Below are 18,517 nucleotides of genomic sequence, written 5' to 3'. Positions count from 1 at the left end.
CTTGGTTCGTTTCGTGTCCTTCGAACGATAAGTTTAAACCATATCGCCCTCGAAACGGAGCGCGAACAATTTTTCTTTCTTTTCCTCCGATACTCCTGCAACTTGTCGCGACGACGAGACACAATTGCCAAAGACGAATCCGCGTTTGCCTGGCACACGGCAAGCTTCTTTCCGTGGTACGCGCTTTGAAGTAGCTCGAAAGAAACGAGGAATGTTTACGAGGTTCGCTCGGCGTCGGTGTTCTCTTCTAGGAATGTACGAGGCACCTCGAGTTGCCGGACGTTTCTCGTTCGACGATCTTATTTGTAGAGGCAGCTATTATCCTCGAAAAACGCGGCTGAATAATGTCCGGGTTGACGATGCGCTGCTGCTGGAATACGATGTTTGATGAATGAAGGCGAAGAAGAAGCAGCGAACCAGACGAACGAGGTCTGGCTGGCTTCCTCTCAATGGGAAGAGTAGTCGGCCGGGGTCGCCTTTTTAAAGGCTCGATCCCGCGTCGTTAGCCGCTGATAATTCGTTCGGTCGTTTTGTCCGTATATGGCCGGCCAACGAATCGAGTTAACTCGTATTTATTCCTTTTCTTGCCTCCCCGTTGCTTTATGACGTCTACCCTCGTGTCGTGTAATTATTAATTCTCCAACAAAAACAGCTTTCTTCCATGCTTTTAGGCTACGGAGGTGTTCGTCAGATTTTTATAGATATCGGCGTTAGTCTCGAGAGAAAATCCTCGGCTTTTGCGCAACACGCTCGAACCGAACGCGTTCGTTGGAAGAAACTCCGTCGGAAACTCGTCGTCGATACCTGCGATTGGTAGCTTTGTTGCAAAACTTTCCTCTCGTCTGACGAATTAACCCGGTACGCGTGTTCCAACACTCGGCTATCCGCGTATTTACGTAATTGCAGAAATTCTGCTGCGTATTATCGACTAAAGAGCAACCGGCCAGGTCAAACCGATCGGTCGATATCGCGTACATCGACTGACTTAACGTTCAAGGTGGAGGAGATGGAATAACTCGAGCGTTAGATTTTCACGGCGCTTCGTTTGTATTCGTTGTAGCACTTGACCGAACCAAGTTGGGACTCTGTCGTCCTGTGTCTCTGTAGTCTTCGTTGCTCGTAGTTGAACCAAGTTGGGACTCTGTCGTCCTGTGTCTCTGTAGTCTTCGTTGCTCGTAGTTGAACCAAGTTGGGACTCTGTCGTCCTGTGTCTGCAGTGTTCGTTGCTCGTAGTTGAACTCAGTAGGGACTCTGTCGTCCTGTGTGTACTGTTCGATGGTTGAAGCTGAACTCAATTCTTCTTTCCACCGTGCCCTTCCGGCTGGTCCTTTCCTGGGTTTTTTCCTGGTCTCGAGTCAATACGTTTACTGCCCTGAGAGGTCAAATGGGCCTGACCGTGCCATAAACGAACGGCCAACTAAAATTCCGAACAAATTCAAACGCAAATACGCGAATCTCGTTTGCGTACATACGCGCGAAGATATACGTACGAATTAAGTTACACGCGTTTGACTCGTACGCGTACCTATACGCGTCTTTGTAATTCAGGTTTGCACGTTGAAAAGCACGATCTTTAATATTCGTATTAATACGCGGTAATTATCTGTTCTCGTTTCTAGGAATTTCATCGCGATCGCGATTACTTTATTCTTAAAAATTCGCAAACTCGAGGAAGATAGATCGCGAGAATCTTTAACTTCTATACCTGGTTCACGTATTCGGCTTTGATAAATCTCCTTTCTTTATTCCTGTCGCTGTTTATTAGGTCGTTGGAAAAGTTTCTTTCGTTTTATAAGAAAATAACGTTCTATCGTTTTGTTCCATCGAAATAAAGATCACGACGTTCGATAGATTAGGTTTCCCGTTTGTATAAAGACGCGTCGTTGCGAAAGACGCGTCTGTAAAGGAAAGACACTTTTCCGACCACCTAATGCTATTATCGCTAATCGATGAAATAAATTTCCCGCTGCTACCTCGAACATCAGTCTCGGAAGACTGAATATTTCTAAATTCCCATAAATGTCATTCGCCAAATTTTCTCGTAGATATCGTTCGTGAAATTTTACAAAAAACTTTCTTTTCTATACCGATGCTACTCGAACCATGTACTATATACATCGTTGCTGTTAATCGATAAAATGGAACATTTGCTATCGCAAAATACAATCTTGAAAGGCTTTTAACACCGCGAAAGCTGCATAAATTTATCCGCCGAGAAACTTCGATATACCGTGAAATTATGCTATCAAAGTTTCGGTCAATGTATAAAGCGAAAAACAGAGAATCCTAGTATAGTCGCCACGTGTTTACGAACATCTTGCATCGACGTTGCTAGCGAACACGGCACTTAATAGCAGGTAGATACATTTCGGGAAAACTCTGGAGAACAGTCGCAAGCGTATGCAAGTGTCGCTTCGATGCAAAGTTATTTTCAGTTTGAATACGTAAAAAACGAAATAAAATTCATTATATTATTCTTTTAGTTATCGTGGAAAAAAGTATAACACGAAGTAGGAATTTTAAAATAAAATTGTGAAACCAGTCATTTTCGCTTGTGTGGTATTTTTAATGTTAGTATCTAGCGACGTAGCGATCGATCTGCAATTTTCCGGCTAACCGAAATCGAACGATACGCGGTAAAAATTGTGAACGAAAAAATGTAACACGAAGTAGGAATTTTAAAATAAAATTGTAAACCCGGCTAATTTGCCTGATGTATTTTATGGCATTTTTAGCCTTAGCATCTAGCGACGTAGCGATCGATGCGAAATTTTCCTGATAACCGATATCACATTGAACGAATAAAAATTGTAAAGGAACAAATGTAACGACACGAAGTGGAAATTTAAAAATAAAATTGTAAAACCATTCGATTTGACGAGTACGGTAGTTTCAGTGTTAACTAGCGCGGGTAAAACGGTTCGTTGGGAATCGTCGTCCCTCTCTGCCTCGTTAACTGGTTAATTACGTTGGTCGATAAAAGCGTCGGATGAAATTTTACGAGGTAGATTATACCGTAAAAAGATTTTCCGATTTGCAGTCTCGTTTCATTTGCTTCTCGCGCCCAAGGTTCTCGCGCTTCCAACCATGACGGCGTGGCGTGATTCACGCGGCAATTATATTCGTTTAATAACGCGTTGCAACAATCGCTTCATGAATATTTCCTCGTTTTCTTGGCCATCAAGGCGATTCTGTGCGTCGACCAGCCGACAGAACCAGAAACCGACGACTTTTGTCGCGTTTCACCCACGATCGCCGTTGCTAATATTTTTTCTCGTCGATCTGCCGGTCGTTCGCGTACGCGTAACGATTAATAACCATTTATCGGTCGTGTAACGTTCACTCCTACGCCACGTTTCTTCGAACTCGGCGGTCACACGACACCCGATGATTTACAAACCGGCTGGCTTTATTTAATAACGCGCCATAGTACCGGAGCTACCCGGAAGATCGTTCCATGGAAGACATCGACTCCAGCGTTTCGAATCGTTTGGTGTTTCGGAGACAGACGCAGTGGCGGCGACCTCCGGCGTCGTTGTCGTCGTCGTTGCGCTCTTTCGTTCTTTCGACTCTCAGGCAAATATCGGATTGGCAGCTAAGCGATCGCGGACTTTCTCGTTAGGTGATGACGATTGTTACGTTCTATTTGTTTGCCGAACGAGAAGATAGCGTTAACTGACTGGTAAATTCGACTGGTAATAAGCTCCACTTTCGGCTAACCTGCTACGTGCAGGAATACTGGCACGAGAGAGGATTAAGGTTGCTCGTAAACAAGTTTAAAATATGTAGCGGATTATTCAGATTTTACTCGGTTTCGATATTGATAATTGGCTGGCAAATAATGATTCTTCGGTTGACAAGATGACGATTAACTGTCCGATAAACAAAATGATAATAATTCGATAGACTAAGGATAATAACTATTATTACTCGATAGACGAGTAACGGTAATTATTATTATTCGGTAATTATTATTTCTCCCTTCTCTGAGTCGCTATACTTGTTTATATCTGTCGGAGATGAAAAAACATCGGGGTCTGTCTTTTGAAAATTCTTTCTTTGGGAAGATCCTCAACGTTGGTTCAACCGCCGACTTTGTAACTAACTAACGACTAAATAAAAAAGCAGTAGCCGAGCAATAACTTAACTTCACTGTGCTTTTATAACTTTGTAGGCTTTTATTCGCGAAAACGATTAAGTATAATATCGCAAGGAAGTAGCGAAGTTGACATAGTTGTTCGAATCGCGGCCAAAACTGCACACGAGACTAGTCTCGTGGTCGAATGCTCGCGGTTTTTATACGTTACGTTGCGTGGATGTCGAGGGGCAAGGAGAGGATCCTGATTGCCCCACGTAACGGGGAAAATGTAATCTTGGGCCATGTGCAAAGGTCAGGTCAAAGCCTAAAATCGCGCGGGAAGAGCGATTACGTTAATGCGTTAATAATATAAAAAACGCGTAAAAAATGCAGGAAGACCGTTAATGCGTTAACAATATAAAAAACGTAACACAATAACGACTGGTGGCTGTTCGAAATTAACGGAACAGGTAGACGACGCGATTTCGATGGATTCCGATCAAACCCGATTCCCACTGACGTTCTTTTTCCACACTTGTGCTCGGTTTTACGACCTTGAAACGATCACGGTGGTCGCCCCTGAAACGCAACGTTCGTTCGACTCTATCGTTTTACTTCTCTCGTCTCGCCTTCTCTCGTTTTTCCTCCATCGAGCACGCCGTTAGTCGCATCGACGAAACTTTCTCCCGTCCAGTGGTTTTCGAATTCTTGCGATCGATCGTTTCTTCGTCGAACGTACGCGCGCAAGAGCCTCGGTTATCCGCCTGAACGATCTCTTGATTAATTAAGACGTACGTTCGTGCCAGAACGTAAAGCACGCTGCGTACGACGCGTAACAAAGGACCGTGTGTCGTTGTGAAATGCCGACGATTGCTTCCACGCGATATTTTCACTCTCCGTACGAGCTGATTCGGGTGTACCAGCACCGGGTTAAGCGATTAACGGGCATTGCGGGAACGAGAAAATTCGATGAACGTGGGGTATGCAAATCGATACGGAGATTAAACGCCCTTTTTGGGAGAGGCTGGCATCTCGGCAGCGTAGATTTTTAGCAACAGGTATTCGCGGCGTAGGCTGTCCGAGAGTCGACGTGCTTTCTTTTCGTTATAAGGATATCGCGCGTCTACCACCAAGATTCTTGCCATTTATCCGCCGTTTTCTATAGTTTTGCGACGCGCGTCTCTGTCACGGTTGACAAACCGTTTTAATTCGTCGTACAAATCGATTGCTTCCGGGCAAACAATATCCCAACGATATTTCATCGAATTATATATCTCTGTAAATTCCTTAAATCGATAACCTATGGGAATTGCTTCGAATTTGCTAGTCGAATTTTCTAAAGTAGCTTTAGTAGATTTAGTAGAATAAAGTGGATTTAGTTTATCGCGCGAAATTAGTTTCGCAGCAAAAGACAGCTTCCTTGCGACTGATTTATCCGCTGGAAGATTTTTCGTTTCACCGGCAAGGACGATGTCCGGACGAGATGTTTCCCTTCGAGCACCGTCTTACGTTCGCAAGCGATGGATCCATCGTTGCTCGAAGCGATACACCGACCGTTTAATTCGCGTGCCATGCTCCGAGACGAGTCAGCGAAACCAAAAATATATCTCCAACAGGTATATACTAATCGTCGTAGAAATAGAATAGGCGAGTTTACGGTTTGGCGTGAGACAACGAGACATTTCGTCATCGCGGCTCGCGTTTTCACGAGAGAGAAAGAAACGAGAAGAAAGAGCGCGTAGCGTTGCGTGGTTCGACGTCGCCTTTTCTAAATTCCGCCGCGTAACAATGCTGTGTACATACTTGTTTAATCGCCAGGGATATCGAACAACGACGTATCGGCCACGGGTGGGCGAACTCGTTGCGAGGCTCGTTAGTCAATGGTCGATCGGTTGGCGAAGTAAGGCGAAATTCTGCTAGGCAAGGTTACGATGAATTAATAATGCACGGTCCGTGGAAGGGAACACGAGTGGCAACGGAATATTTTTAAAAAAGATCCGCGCACATCGGTTGGATTAAAACGGAGAATATAAATCTAACCCCGATCGGTACAAGCGTCGTAAAGAAGAAAGCAAAAGGTCTTTTCTTTTCCGCCTCTCTTCGAATTTCCTTGAAACAATTGATAATTCGAACTATTCGAGCTACAGGTATTTATCGTTTAACGCTTTGACCGCCACCTGACCGGCCACGGTTTCTCCCGTGATGCCACGGTGCTCATTGGTGACCCGAACGCTTCAACTTGTTACAATTGTACAAATTGTATGAAAATTGACAGTTGGGTATTTTGAATATAACCGATAAATGGAAGATACTTTGAAACGAAAAGTACCCCATCGAACGATTAAACGTTTTTATTGGAACATCGATAAAAAAGAATGAGAAGAAATCTTGCATCTAACGGTGCACCGTGTTAAAACACTTGAAACGTAAATGTGGCTCGTCGATACAATCTGGACGATAGGTGGTCACCTTTTTCGTCCGATTCTTAGCAATTTTTCGTCCCAGCTGTTTAACATTCTTTTTATACCACTCTCTGCGAAATTTTCCTGCCAGATACGCTTGCCCTTCTTTCTTCCGCGTTTCGCGTCGCGATCTTTGTCGAATAAGTATATTTCACGGCTCTGGCGAATGGCACCGTGTAAGGTGCATAGCGAGTGCCATTCTAAAATCCGATACCTTGATTTTTGTTTTCGTCGCTCGTTTATGGAGTATCGTCGCGTTTGAAATTGACGTATTTGACGATAACTCTGAAGCTAATTTTATGTACCACTCGAGAGTTCTTCTATGTGGTGTAGAATACGCTATCGTTCGATCTGATAAATCTACAACACGTGTTCCTCTGTTGTGATCTACCACTATCATTGATTTATCGCAAACATAATTTTTTTTACCTCTACCATTTCAGCCGAATGTTCCGTCGAAATCATAAAAATAATCCTAATAGCGTTTGCTAACATCTTCTACGTGTTTCGACTGTATATTCTGCGCGTTTTGCATACGACGAAATATCGAGTGCGAATAGATTGTCGAAATAAACGAAGCCTCGTTACGATATGTCGCTATCGACTGTTACCAAGGCGCCACGGTGGTCAGTCGTGTCCACCAATAAGATAAACGGTCCATCGAGGAAGAACGTTGTCTTACATCTTCGATTTATTATTATTTTTATATGCTTCGAATAATAAAAGTACTCCCGTGGCGTCCTCGGCGAAACGAGTGATTTCGGCGTGGCAGTCAAAGTGTTAACGCGTATCTACAACGATCAAATATTTATCAAATCGTCGGCGAGGTATCCATCGTTTTGTATCCTTCGTTTCGTTTATCATCGATGACGTGAAGGGGACGAGCCTGTTTCTTTACGAGAGACGATAAACGTTAACGCGTCGACGCGATAGGTCGAAGCATATCCCATAACGTTCGAGTTTATACTTTTTCGACCGTGTCGTCTAAGTAGTTTCTTTTTTGATTTGGAAGAATTTTACGATCGATTCTCATTGAGAATTATAAGTAAATTTTTCTTAAGATAAACGGTCCATTGGGGAAGAACGTTGCTTTACATCTTCGATTTATTATTATTTTTATATGCTTCGAATAATAAAAATACTGCCGTGGCGTCCTCAACGAAACGTGTGATTTCAGCGTGGCAGTCAAAGTGTTAAGAAATATATTCTAGGAATATTTCCAGCAACGAATTCCTAACGTGTATTACCATCGTTCTTAAGGGAATCCTGCAACGGAATATATAACAAATAAAGTTTGACTTTAAATCTCGAAGATGCTTAAAAATATCTACTTAACGGAATTTCTAATTCTTTAACCAACCGTTAAATTCGCGTACTAGATCGTGAAACTTGCGACGCACTGCCGGTTACGCGTTCGAAACGAAACTAAAACTCGGTTAGAGCTGGGTTTTCGGCGTTCGCTACTTATCCTTGCACGGGTGGATCACAGAGACGAAACGTAGACCAACTGCAACGGTAGTAACGAGCAGTGTGGCGAATGAAATTGTAACGTTAGGTCAGAACTACTGGATGGTGTGGACGAGTGGCGAAAGAAGAAACGCGTGCAAGAGAAACTGCGTGGTATGCTGAGCGAAACGTGTGATCTCGGCGTAGCAGTCGAAGCGTTAAAAGGGAATTTGAAACCGCGAAACTTGACAATGAGAGGAAAGAAACGGCTCTATATATCCGACGAGATAATATGCAAAGTTACCGTTAGCGTTTTAAAAGTATCTGGCGTTTCTTACGTTCGTTTTTCACGTTCGTTAACGTTAAAGAAAGAAGGAACCGTTATCGGTATTTACGCGATACGATCGGACGGAATGGCGAATATAGCTGGCCTGCGTACGCGGTGATTCGAAAAAGCTGGCGATCGATCAAACGGATAAATATTAAGCAGTTTCGTTGTAAAAGTAAAAGTTGCACGACGAGATGGTTACTCGCGGCCGACGGTATTGAAATTTATTTAAATCCGGCCGCGCTGCTCGGAAGGATAAGACATCGAGGAGGATGCTCGAAGCGAGGCGAACGCGACGTTGCGAGCCAAGCGCAGCTTCTTAAATCGTTTCTGTCTTGTTTTGATTAATGGCACGGTAGTCTCGGTTTGCTCGCGATACCGCCTCTAATTGCGGCGCTTTTTTTCAACGCGAACGCTCAGTTTGCATAGGTAAAACGTTGTTCCTCGAAGAGGAAGGAGAGTAACGAGCGACCGGTTGGCACCGTTGGCAGGGTCGTTTACGAACCGCGTGATCGATGCCATTGGCACGTACTTACGCGTATTTATCTTCGCCGGCTGCCACGAAAATTTCGCTTCGTCATTTTTAATTACGGAGAACCCGTCGCAGCGTGGTGGCGCGTTCTCGTTCGGTTATCAACGCCGCGATCGATTCGTAATTACGTGGGCAGAACTAGTTTTATATTCGACAACTACATCCTGACTTCGACCCTTTTTGCGAATGCCTTTTATGGCTGTACGCGCGCGTCCACTTTTCTCCTCGCGTCAAGTATCGCTTAAGTCAAACGGCCGATACCGCGTTCTCATTTACATCGATTTCCTCCGAACGTAGCGACATCGTCGCGAACATCGCTGTCGCTTTTTCTATGCCAACGACCGCGTCCCGTAAATATCTATCTATCTATCTATCTATCTATCTATATATATATATATACACGACAACTCGAATTACGATAAATATTCCCAAAAATATATTCGTATTCCGTCGCCGGGATATTTCCCGGCTAATCGTCCCGCGACCTATAAATGCGGCAAACAATGCCTCTGAACGGATGTGTTCGGATTCCTAGCGAACTGGTAAACGCGATCTATTTATTCGGGTCGAATTCGTCGGCGACCTTCGCGTTTTCGATCCTCGGAAAAAATACGTTTGTTCGTATTGCGTTCGATTCGTCTCGCTTCTGTATATTTTAGGAGAAGCTTTCGGATTGTAACGCGATTCTAAAAGCCACGCACATGCCACGGATCTAAAAAAAAAGATGCCAGCATTTTCTACTCGAGCAAACGTATCTCTCATTTCGATCGGTTACGGGCTTTCGCTATTCGATCTGCGAGCGAAAATAAAGAAGGTACGTCGCGTCTGTAAAATTTCGCCACGGACGACTTCGTTGTAAAATTGCAAGAAAATCTATCGTAGCAAGAGCGAGGTGCGTGCTTTCGACGTTTCCGACCTCTCGCGAATTATTCGCCGTAACAGTCGCGACGAACGAAGCGTTCCACAACGCGATATTAATATTCCGTGCAACGGAAATTCGTGTATTTCGGTTTGCGTTCGACGTTTCCTCGCCACTTTGTAACGAAGCGTTTATAGGAAAATCGTATTTAGAAAGCTCGTTGCTTACGTTTTACCGGTTACTCGCGGCTCGTCGAGTACCTGGTGCAACGTTCGCAACGAGAATCGTTCGGACTGGCGTAACAGGTTGCACGAAACCGCATCGAAAAATTGTCAGTTTTGCCACGTTTTACGCGGAACGCGTAACGCGCAGAGACGCGAGAGTGGCGAGCGTGTGGGTGCCAGTATTTTCGTTCTAACCTAATTCAGTAGTTCTAAGGTTACACGGTGGCTTCCTAAATATAAAATCTAGCACGAGCTGTAAAATACTCGATATGTATCTCGCGCGTCTCTTTCCTCGTTTCTTTTTCTCCGTGCGAGACGACGCGCGTCTATCGGAAGAACACGTCCGATCGTTTCGTTATCGTCTCGACGAACGTCAGCCGCGACGTAGCGTTTCTCCGCGCGTTACGATCCACGCCTTGTACAGGATACGATGGAAACGCGATCGTCGATCCTCGCGAATTACGCGCTCTCGCGTTTCCCAAGAACGGCAATTTCTACGTAAACCGACCGAGAGACGCGCCAAAAAACAGGTAAATTACGCAAAGTACGACGAATTTCTAGGCAATCGGAAATTAAACGGCGATTTCCGTATGTTGCGCGTCGCAGCCTGTAAGACGCGCGACTGTTCGACGCACGCGTGGAAACGCGCGTCGTAAATTTGCCAATCCGATCGCGCACGAGATAGAGGCGTATCGACGCCTAGCGACGAGAACGTGGATCGCGTTAAGCAGACGGGGCGATCGATTCGGACAGCCATATTTTCTGGAATTAGCGGCTATGGCGACGAAGCGGAGAGGAAGGGTCGGCTCGATCCGCGGAGATCGCGATCGCGTGACGCTTCTTTGGAATAGCGGGGAGGGGGAGACGATCGAGAGGCACGCGGAATCGAAGGTGGGTACCGAGATCGGAGGTGGGAGAATTTCCACATCGAGAGAGCTGCCAATCGCGATCGGCGGGTTTTACCTGCAGCCGCGAGATTGCCCATGCAACCGGAGACAGATCGCGACGCTGAAATAACAGCGTTTCTCGCTCCTTCCTTCTCTCCCTTCTTCCTGGCTATCCGCCTATTGACATTTACATTCGGACATACCAGCCCGGGGAAAAGTTTTACAAACGCGCTGTGCGTCTCTTTCTCTCCTTCTTCGATCGTCCAATCAAAGTTCCAGAGAAGTGGCTTGTGCAAGTGACACCGACCGGTATTATATACACGGTGTCCCCTATTCCGAGCCTTCCTTTTTGCCTGACTTCCTTCGGGCAGATCGTTACTATCGGTGTCTGCTCTGCTCTGTTATTCGAAAAGATCGCTGCAAGCACCGTTTCTTTGGCCCCGCCGTGGAAACCTGGTCGCGGTAATGCGAATTTTAACGATCGCTCGAAAGTACTTGGACGGAACGAGCCTTTTTCTTTCCAACGTTCGTACGACCGATAGTTTCAGCCGCTGGCCGCTGGCTCGTCGTAAGTAGCGGGCAACGCGACGGTGATACCTTGGTAACGACGAACCCGGAAATTCTCTTTGTCGAGTAGCAGCGTCGAGGACGAGGGAAGCTCGTTCGCGTCAGCTTCGAACGCGCTCTTTGTTTCCAGAGGAGATTAGAATTTACTTGCAACGCGATTTCATCGAACGCGGTACGATAAATTTGCAGCTAAATCGTCGCTCGCATCGGTGAAAGATTTTAGTTTTAGCTTCAGCGTGCAGCGAACGGCGTCGACTACGAGACTCGCGCGTAATTTCTCGCAACGTTTATCTCGACGGATCGGAGACGAGCAACGGCTAGTAAATTTAATTCGTAACGAGAGTATAATTCGCGAACATCGTATGGATTCGAATTTTGCCAAGCGCGTGGTCGAGCGGTACAAACGTGGTCGACGCGCGAGCGTCTAAACGCACGATCCCTCGGATCGACGAACTCGAGTCGCGAGAAAGCTCGCAAGCTCTTCGAACGTTCGTCGATGAACGGCGTACGCGAGACGAGCGTTAGGTTGTCCGGAAAGATTCTTTCGTTTCGTAAGACGACGATAGCCGAGGGCAACGATTTCTCTTTTATATCATATTTTATCGAATTACGCGTGCATTTCTATTACCGCGTTCGCGCGTAATTCGATAAACTGACATAAAACGAAAGACATTGCGCGTCTATTATTTCCTTACAGAACGAAAGAAACATTTCGGACAACCCGATACACGACGCTTGGTTATAATAACATCGTGGCGAGTGTTTGACGGTCGCAGCGCCGAATGTTCGAGTCTACGGGTACAGCGACGGAAAATCGAGAAAACGATCGGTCCTCGACGATGTCCTGGAACTTTGCAAGGAATACGCGTGTTCCGTGTACCCAGGTGGCAAAATTATGGCAAATAAGTAACGATCGAGCGGTTGTTCACAGGCCACGTAATTGCACTTTTCGAAATCGTTGAAAGCGGATCGACGCTCTCGTCTCGCGTAATTTCTTCTCTTCGATTCGACGAACGAGCTGACCACGGACCAGCAACGACGATATCGTCGAACGAGGTCGTGCGAAAGGAATTTTTATCGGAAAATTGTACGTCACGAATACGAAATAGCTCCGCGTGGACGTTATATCGCCGAACATGGACTCGGTTTTACGAGTTTTAATAGAAAACGCCTACGTCGATGACAGACTCGTAGACGAATTGCGTCAGTCGTCAGTTCCAAATTAAAAGTAGTATACCTTGAATAGTTTCTCGAAGGGAAATGCCAGGAACAATTTAACGGTATTGGTAGCCCAGAGCTTGGTATTCCTTTCACGGATTTCTACGGTGCGTGGGCGATCCAATTGGCCTAACTGCGTAAGGTGGTCCATCGCTGGCTTACGGCAAACGCTCGTTTTCTCTTCTTCGAGCCTCGTAAACGTACATTTAGAAACGTCTTCGTTCCACTCTTCCGATCGTCGCGTTCAAATTCATCCGCGTGGATGATCGTTTTCGCGTATATTCGAAAATCGGATACAACGATCTGCGTTGTATCGTCGCAACGGATACTACGACGAGAAATTCCTAACGCGAATTCAACGCGCACGTGCCCCAGCGAAAGCCGCGTTCTCGTTTCACGAAAATTCCACGTCCGCTTTTTGCGTCAAAAGGAAGAAACGTTGTTAGCCGTCGCTCGTCTCGTGCTACGCGTCGCGCTAGATGCGCGTTATTCGATTTTTACGCTCTGTAACGACGATTCTTGTTCGACGACGCGTTCGAGAAAATAGCGCGCGTACTCGCGTTGCGCGATCTCGCGGGATCTTTTCAAACGTTTCGTTTATTCGATGGAATGCAAATTCGTTCTAACGTTCGTTCGAGCTGCCGACGTGTTTCTAAAAAGATCCAAAAAACGCGTAATCGACGCTTACCGTCCTTCGATGGTAACGCGTACGTTATGCGATTAACGATAGAACGGAAATTTAGATACAACTCGGCGACAACGTTGAAACGCAAGATACGATTCGCGAGAAGTAGACGTAGGCAAGAAACTACTTGAAAATTTCAGCGATTCTATGGACCGACGCGATGGATATTTGTACGGAAACGCGATACGAATAGAAGATAAGAAACATCAGGTTGATAAATATCGGAGCAGCGTTTTACACGTTTCTCGAAACGTTTGGATAATTCTCTCGAGTCGTAACGAGTTGATCGACGTGATTTAGGAGCTAGTCGAGAGTACGAAGCAGCCGGTGGTGGCCTACGTCCTACGCTATCGGCCAGCCATTCCACCGATATGGATTCGAATTTGCTGGCCATCGACCATCGAGGCAAAATCGATTCGCTATACGCTGTGCAAGTGCATAAACAAGTTTTCGACGTATGCCAGTCCGTAGTTATAATACCATCGAGGATACGTCCTTCGCGAGTTTGACTCGTGCACTCTTTTCGTCCGCGAACCGGTTCAAACGCACTATCTCTCGCCGTATCGCCGGATAATTAATCCACTGGAACTATAGCGCGATAATATCCGATAACAGAAGTTTCGTTTTCCTACGTCTATCTTCTCGCATCTATTCGACGGTTCGCATTATCGCGAATCTAGCCTCTAACGAGCTTTTGACCGTTCGTTCTTAACGGCTAAATAAAGTTATCGCGAGCTTGGAAACGCTCGTCGAGGAAACGAAGTTTACGCGCGTAACGAACAACGGAATAACGACGATCGTCGACAGTCAGCTTTCGAAACTCCGACTCGTTCGAATCAACGAGTTTAACGAATAGCGTAGTATGGTGGACGAGCGACGTTGGGCGAATTATAAAGAAGCGGTTGCGGAAAATGTGCGTGGTGGGGCTAAGACAAAAGACGCGAGACTGAGGCAAAAGACGAGAGGTTGCTAAGGGACAAAAACGAATTAACAGTCATTGCGAGTGGAGAAGTCGGAGAGTGCGAATTACGTTGTCGAGAGAGTTGCTAATTAACTATCCGGTTATCTTAATCGCAATACGTTATTGCGATTAGTTCGTTTCCTGTCTAATCAACGTCTGTTTGATCCATTTATCGCGAATAAACTAATTGTGGTAAAGATTCTACGATGCAATTATTAACTTTATTTTTCAATTTATCGAGTCGATCGGCGTGCGTATGACGTTCGACTTTTCTAAAATATTACATCGTATTTGCGCGCTTTTCTCCGACAATGTCATTCGCGCGAGTCGTTAGTCATTCTCTGTTCCATGAAGTTTATCTTACCTTAATCGATGGAAAAAGCTTAACAACGCGAAACACCGTGAATGAGCATCGTGCCAGTCGACGCGTTGATTCACGTTCGCGTGAACGTCGTTCTCGCGATTGTCGTCGATAGAGAAACGCGAAAATGCTGTTACGATGATGCGTTGCTGTCTCGTGCGTCCAAGCCAGTTGGATATCGTGGAGGCGTATATTATATACCGCATAGGTTAAGCCACCCCGCCTACTTGCGCGTCGTGTCCCAATACCTGGCAGCAATATGTCAACAGCTACTTTCCACTCCGCTGGAGTATCCTGGCACCGAGCTTTATCCGCGACGCTCGTGGATCGACATTATGCCGGCTACTCGGCCATGGCGACAGCCCATGAGCATACAACGGCATACAACACGCTTGACAAGCTGCCATTTTAACGCGCGATCGCCGATTACGCAGGTTTAATACCCGCGCGAACAGAAAAGGGAAAAATCATTGCCGCCTCCAGCGCGTCCATTTATTATACTTCCTTGACACTTTGACGATGTCATTGGTGACCCGAACGCTTCAACTTGTTACAATTGTACAAATTGTATGAAAATTGACAGTTAGGGCATTTTGAATATAACCGATAAATGGAAGATACTTTGAAACGAAAAGTACCCCATCGAACGATTAAACGTTTTTATTGGAACATCGATAAAAAAGAATGAGAAGAAATCTTGCATCTAACGGTGCACCGTGTTAAAACACTTGAAACGTAAATGTGGCTCGTCGATACAATCTGGACGATAGGTGGTCACCTTTTTCGTCCGATTCTTAGCAATTTTTCGTCCCAGCTGTTTAACATTCTTTTTATACCACGCTCTGCGAAATTTTCCTGCCAGATACGCTTGCCCTTCTTTCTTCCGCGTTTCGCGTCGCGATCTTTGTCGAATAAGTATATTTCACGGCTCTGGCGAATTGCACCGTGTAAGGTGCATAGCGAGTGCCATTCTAAAAACCGATACCTTGATTTTTGTTTTTGTCGCTCGTTTATGGAGTATCGTCGCGTTTGAAATTGACGTATTTGACGATAACTCTGAAGCTAATTTTATATACCACTCGAGAGTTCTTCTATGTGGTGTAGAATACGCTATCGTTCGATCTGATAAATCTACGGCACATGTTTCTCTGTTGTGACCTACCACTATCATTGGTTTACCGCAAACATAATTTTTTTTACCTCTACCATTTCAGCCGAATGTTCCGTCGAAATCATAAAAATAATCCTAATAGCGTTTGCTAACATCTTCTACGTGTTTCGACTGTATATTCTGCGCGTTTTGCATACGACGAAATATCGAGTGCGAATAGATTGTCGAAATAAACGAAGCCTCGTTACGATATGTCGCTATCGACTGTTACCAAGGCGCCACGGTGGTCAGCCGTGACCACCAATAAGATAAACGGTCCATCGAGGAAGAACGTTGTCTTACATCGTCGATTTATTATTATTTTTATATGCTTCGAATAATAAAAATACTGCCGTGGCGTCCTCGGCGAAACGAGTGATTTCGGCGTGGCAGTCAAAGTGTTAACGCGTATATACAACGATCAAATATTTATCAAATCGTCGGCGAGGTATCCATCGTTTTGTATCCTTCGTTTCGTTTATCATCGATGACGTGAAGGGGACGAGCCTGTTTCTTTACGAGAGACGATAAACGTTAACGCGTCGATGCGATAGGTCGACGCATATCCCATAACGTTCGAGTTTATACTTTTCCGATCGTGTCGTCTAAATAGTTTCTTTTTTGATTTGGAAGAATTTTACGATCGATTCTCATGGAGAATTATAAGTAAATTTTTCCGCTGTGGTACTATGTCGTGTTCAATAAGTGTTTGATTCGTGTGTTTGATTCTAGTTGAATCTAGTGCTTCGATCTAAAGGGTATTGTCTTTTTAATCCGCGGATCTGATCCGTCGTGTCAAGTAATTGGCTAACTAACGAGTTTTGGTGATTGTTAACTCTTGTGTTATATCTGTTACTGAATTTTCATGTTTCTTCTTCGACTGTAGGTATCTTAAGGTCGCGATGTATTGTTTCGTTGGTGACATACCAAGGTGCATCTATTAAGGATCCTAGACTTTTTCATTGGAATCGTTGAAGAATTTCTATGTTGGAATTACTCGCCGTTCCCCATAGTTGGATCCCATAGGTCCAAACAGGTTTCAATATGGCTTTATGTAGCGTTATTTTACTCTGCACGCTTAAGTTGGAACGCCCGCCAATGAGCCAGTAGAATTTGTCTAAATAGTTGAAGATTTGTTTAGTGTATGAAGTTTTATCTGTACTCTTTTCTGTCGTTCTGTAAATTTCGATAACGTGGGTCGTGGATGATCGCCGTGGTAGTCGCGACGCGTTACGTGAACGAAGAAACGATTTTCAAAGTTTTGTAACAAGTTACGTCGTTTTCGATAGAACGTAATTAAACAATTTCGCAGCAGCTTACGTTACTCTCGTTTGATCTCGTTTCTTTTGAAACGAAACCGAATAATTTCGTATCGAATGTTGGTTCTTTGGGTTCGATCAGGGGCTCGTTTCGGGAAAAAAGTCTTTCCAATTTAACGACCACTGAGTCGTTGCAAGTTTCTGATCGCTAGAAATAAGTTTCAGCGGCTCTGCGAACGAAACTTTGACACAAGGGATGGTTTCTTCGCCAAGCAATAAATTCTAATACACGAGTGGAATATCAGCATCGTTCTTAATTAAGAAAAAACAATTCTCCGTCAATAAATTGTCACGGCATAGTCGGTATTTGAATATCAGAAGCGTGTTACCGTATTCTCCTACGCCTTCTATTCAAAGTCAGTAGGTGGCTGCTGTTTTTGAATATCGAGCTTAAAAAATGTGGTAATAGGTATATTTATAAAATATACTTTGCGTAATATGCAAAGAAAGAATTTGTGCTCCGATTCTGTCTCGCTGATATCGTCAAAAGCACATAACGAAAACCGTAAACGCATGCTCTCACCAGTTGTGCAATTTCTACAACACGTAGGCAACGTGTTAAACTCGATCGCGATATAACCGACGCGATAGAGGACGTTTATACGTTTCTTGGCTTCGATGTACCGCAATACCATCGGTGTAAACATCTTCCGCTAAATTCCGCTTACAAAAGTTTTCCTTAGACATAAATCCGTGCTATACGTTTATCGTCTTCGAAGCAATAAACACACGGTTATGCGTCGCGAGCAACGTTATAGACTACAATATCACCTTCGATGTAAGCCTTTGTTCTTTCTTTTTATCGAAAGAAAACGTACAATTTGATTCAACGCAAAGTTCACGGACTCTTCGATTCCACAATTTCAATGCGTAATCGTAACGTACTCGTAGCATATAACGTACCATAGTCGTGAGTGATGGCGACGACGACAACAGTGCGTCAACGAGTACAGTTATGGCGATATTCTTACATTTTTAAATAAAATTGTTGACAATTGTGGATCTTAATTGCCGAAATAAAAGTAAAGGAACACTAAGGTTACACTTAGAATTCATATTAAAATAATTTTAGGTTTATTTCAGCACTCTCTTTGTCTCACCATCTTCCATACCACACTACCAACGTAACAGTTACGTTATTCCCTTTTTCGAGACGCCATGCACACGCATACTTCCGCACACTCATATTCACATACGTGTGTCACTACTACGCGGCCGATCTAGTCTAGCGCACGAAATTATACGTATCTCGATAAAAATATTATTAGGTTAATAAATTAGAACAGCGTGAAAGATAGAGCGCGGAACAAGACGTATCGAATTTACGTTTCCAAGTACAACGCTTCTTGCAACGTTCGTACGCAACGTTCGACAAAGTTTGAGTACGTCACTGGTATTTCACGTTATGGTATTAGGTCGTCCAAAAAGTTTCGTTCGTTT

At 44.6% G+C, this 18,517-nt stretch overlaps 1 protein-coding gene and 2 long non-coding RNA genes across 3 annotated transcripts in view; 2 read left to right on the top strand and 1 right to left on the bottom strand.

Moving 5' to 3' along the window:
• The window catches only part of LOC126863955 (uncharacterized), a 62,620-nt gene that overhangs the window by 20,601 nt on the left and 23,502 nt on the right, over positions 1-18,517 (top strand). The window lies entirely within an intron of this gene.
• LOC126863963 (uncharacterized) overlaps positions 1-18,517 on the bottom strand; it is a 48,692-nt gene that overhangs the window by 27,302 nt on the left and 2,873 nt on the right. The gene's annotated exons all lie outside the window — the stretch shown is intronic.
• Positions 13,324-18,517, top strand: part of LOC126863964 (uncharacterized) — a 39,579-nt gene continuing 34,385 nt past the window's right edge. The window contains exon 1 of the long non-coding RNA XR_007689032.1: positions 13,324-15,630. This is a non-coding gene — a long non-coding RNA (uncharacterized LOC126863964). The remainder of the gene's footprint in view (positions 15,631-18,517) is intronic.

This window comes from Bombus huntii, chromosome 3 (genome assembly GCF_024542735.1).
Source record: "Bombus huntii isolate Logan2020A chromosome 3, iyBomHunt1.1, whole genome shotgun sequence".
NCBI classification, from domain to species: domain Eukaryota; kingdom Metazoa; phylum Arthropoda; class Insecta; order Hymenoptera; family Apidae; genus Bombus; species Bombus huntii.
This window is presented reverse-complemented; position numbering and strand designations above follow the sequence as displayed.